This window comes from Equus quagga, chromosome 15 (assembly GCF_021613505.1).
Source record: "Equus quagga isolate Etosha38 chromosome 15, UCLA_HA_Equagga_1.0, whole genome shotgun sequence".
Classification (NCBI taxonomy): Eukaryota; Metazoa; Chordata; class Mammalia; order Perissodactyla; family Equidae; genus Equus; species Equus quagga.
The window spans coordinates 88,905,468-88,909,074 of NC_060281.1; the positions used below are offsets into that span (position 1 = coordinate 88,905,468).

The 3,607-nt window shown below is 46.5% G+C and overlaps 1 pseudogene; it reads right to left on the reverse strand.

Moving 5' to 3' along the window:
- Nucleotides 1–566: 566 nt before the first annotated feature.
- On the reverse strand, nt 567–3,336 carry LOC124227173 (immunoglobulin lambda variable 3-19-like; annotated as a pseudogene).
- Nucleotides 3,337–3,607: the final 271 nt, after the last annotated feature.

Sequence of the window (3,607 nt, forward strand, 5' to 3'; positions counted from 1 at the left end):
CCCTGCACTGTCCCAACCTGAGCTGGGATGACTCTGAGCCATCTGTACTCATCTATACCTGCCTCTCCAGAGCAGATCAAGTCGATGTCTGAGCACACAAACCGCAGGCAGGGACAGAGCCTCTGTTCTCAAGTGGCCTCAATGAGTTGATGGCCCCAAGGACGCACTTTGCAAAATGTTGGGAGAGAGGAAGAGGCTGTTTCTTCAGCCTTGAGTCTAGAAGGTGTCACATGCCAGGAGAGCTGACTACAGAACAGGGGGAAGGAGGGGAGTAGGGCCAGCCCAGGTTTTTATACCTCACTTCCTAATCACTAAGAAACAGTGGGAATAAACCCTCCTTTCCTAGCCTGCATAAGAACAGCAATAATAATCAGCCTCATGGCTGGATTGGAGCCAACAGATGCTCAGAGGGGCTGAGCTGTCATATTTGGAGTTTCAAGTCTGTGAGATTGATTTGTGACCCCATCACTCAGCCATGTGAGTCTGTGTCAGGAGCTGTTGACCAGGAGACACCATTATAACCCCCAATGCCCCTGCTGCTTCAGCACAGGAGTTTGACAATCTCTTCAAGAGCCCCAGATAACGAGGGAGCCTGAATCAGGACAGAATGGGCCCCCAAACCTGGTGGGAGGGAGAAATGTGGACAGAGCCGAGTGTAGTATCAAGACCCCATGATCCCCGGGAGGGAGGGAGAGCAGGTCCCTTGTGCTTCACAGACTGTGCCTTTCTGGTGACTCACCTGAGCTGTGAGTAGCAGATGAGCGGGAGTGAAGCCACTCAAAGTGTGATCCTTGGAGGACCAACAGCACAGGATCTCCTGGGACCTGTTAGACATTCAGATTCCTGGGCCCCACCCTGACCTGCTGCAGCTGCATCTGGGTCTTATGGGGACCCCCAGGGACTGTGTGCTCAGTGATGTCTCAGAAACTCTGGTCTAAGTCACCGTGGAAACACTCACTTCCTCAGACTTGTCTCCCTAAGTCCTTCCTGGACCTCTTGGGTCTTGGGGCTTAACTGTCCTGCCCTCATCAAGTGAGCTTGATTTAGATTCTAGGCCTTGCTGTGACATGGGGAAATGTTTAAGAATAGGCTCTTTCACAAGCCACATGAATAGTGTGTGGATGTGATATCCCAGTGGGATGTCCAGACAGAAACAGGTGGTTCCTGCCCTTTCCTTGATCTCACTCAGCCCCAGTTGATCTGGACTTTCCTACTTTCTCACACATCATGCTATCTTCTGTCTTCTAGTTTCTATGTGTTTTCTCTCTGACTGAAACCTACCCTGTCACCCTTCTCCTCACCAATGCCTGAATCCTAGTCATCCTGTCATTCTATGTCCCTATCATGTGTCTAGGAAGTGGCCTCTCAACATAGAACATTCAGAAACACGGAAATACACCCCTTTATCATTTATCCTCAATATCTTCACAGTTTAGGAAGAAAGAACTGGCCACCCACTTTTGAAAACATTGGCCATGAAAACTATTAATAGCAGAAGAGCATTGTCTGATATAGCGCCTGAAGGTGAGAGGATGGTGCAGAAACACTAGGAAGGGATCCGCTCTGCTTTCCAAAGGGTGGCTAGGCGCTGGAATGGACCCTTTGGCACTAACAAGAGTCCTCACAGCTGGTTACAGCACATCCAGATTCTTTGCATGGAATAACACCCCCATCCTATCGCTGCACCTCCAATCTCACCTGTTTGATGCTGTAATAGGACTAGAAACACAACCAGAAGCAGTGTCTGCTGAAGGAAAACATTGTGACGATTGAAAAGATCATGACTTTTATCTTGTTCTATTAATATGGTACATTCTATTAACTGATTCCCAGGTGTTAAAGTCTTACACATCTGCTATAAACAATGCATAGTCATAGTGTGTATTCCTTTATATATGCTGCTAGGTTTGTTTTTCTAGTATTTTACATAGACTTTTTGTGTTTTATGCATAAGTGTTATCGATCTATTGTTTTCTTGTGAAGTCTTCACTAGGTTTTGGCATCAGGGCAACAGTGGCCTCATAGAGTGTGGTGTTAAGTATTCTTCCCTCTAATATTTTCTGGAAGAGCTTGTGAATAACTGGTATTAATTCTTCCTTAAATTATTGGTGGAATTCACCAATGGAGCCATGTATGTCTAGGTCTTTCTTTGTGGGTAGTTTTTGATTAACGATTAATCTCTTTAGTTGTTGCAGTTTTCACTGCATTTTCTATTTCTTCTTGAGTCAGTTTCCTTAACTTGTTTCTTTCCAGGAATTTATCTATTTCATCAATTTTTTTTTGGCATGCAGTTGTTCATAGTATGCCCTCACCACCTTAAAGTCCTGTTTTATTTCTGTAATATCAGTAGTACTGGCTCCACTCTACTTCCTAATTTTAGGAATTTGCTATTTTTTCAATGATCTGTGTAGCTAAAGCTTTGTCAATATTGTTGATGTTTTCAAAGAACCTACTTCTAAATTTGTTGATATTCTCTAATGTTTTTCCTATCTCTTTCCTTAATTTCCACTCTAATCTTTATTTCAGTCATGTGCTGCACAATAATGTTTTGGTCAATGTCGGACTGCGTGTATGATGGTGTTCCTATACGATTAGTCAGATATAGCCTAAGTGTGCATTAGGCTATATCACCCAGGTTCATGTAAGTACAATGTATGATGTGTGCATGAGGACAAAATTATCTAAGGACTCATTTCTCAGAACGTATCCGTGTCTTTAAGTGACATATGACTGTATTCCTTCCTCTGCCTGCTTTTCAGCCCTAAAAACAGTCCAGATCAGCCCTCTGAAGATTCAGCCTGGCAATTTCAGATGTGGGTGACCTGGCAGGACCTGCTCACTGTGAGCATTACCACTGCTGTCCCAAGAGTGACAGTAATAGTCAGCCTTATCTTTGGCCTGGGCCCCACTGATGGTCAAGGTGGCTGTGTTCCCTGAGTAGGAGCCAGAGAATCGGTCAGGGATTCCTGAGGCCCACTTGTTATTCTCATAGATGACTAGCACAGGGGCCTGGCCTGACTTCTGCTCGTACTAGCTAGCATAATAACTTCCAAAGTTGCCTCCCTGGCAGGTGATCTTGGCCATCTGTCCCAAGGACACGGACATTGTAGGTGGCTGAGTCACCTCAGAAGAGACCACTGAACCTACCAGAGAGGAGAGCAGAGGTGAGTGTGAGGATGAGGGTCTCATTCCCAGATTCCCACACACCCTGCACTTCCCCTTTGCAGAGTTGAAGGTCAGAGCCAGGCTGCTCCCTGGTTTCTTTGGGGGCTGAGGCCTGAGGGACAGACCTGTGCAGGGAGTGAGGAGGGGCAGCAGGAGAGGGGTCCAGGCCATGGTGAAGATGTCCCAGAGCTCTGACTATGAGTCTACAGCTGGGGATGTGCCTCAGGGCCTCTCTTATTCTCTGAAGAAATGCAAATACACTTCCTTCCTTTTTGTGGCCTTGTTGATTGTCTCCCTGCTGAGCAGAAAAGGGCTGATCTTAAAGCAGGCTGTGAAAGTGGGTCCTGTTCCCAAGGCCTGTCCCTGAGCACTCAGAGCTCTCTCTGGTGTTGAGTGAGAAAGTGCTGGCCCCTGCCCCTAGCACATGCACACACCTCAGTCT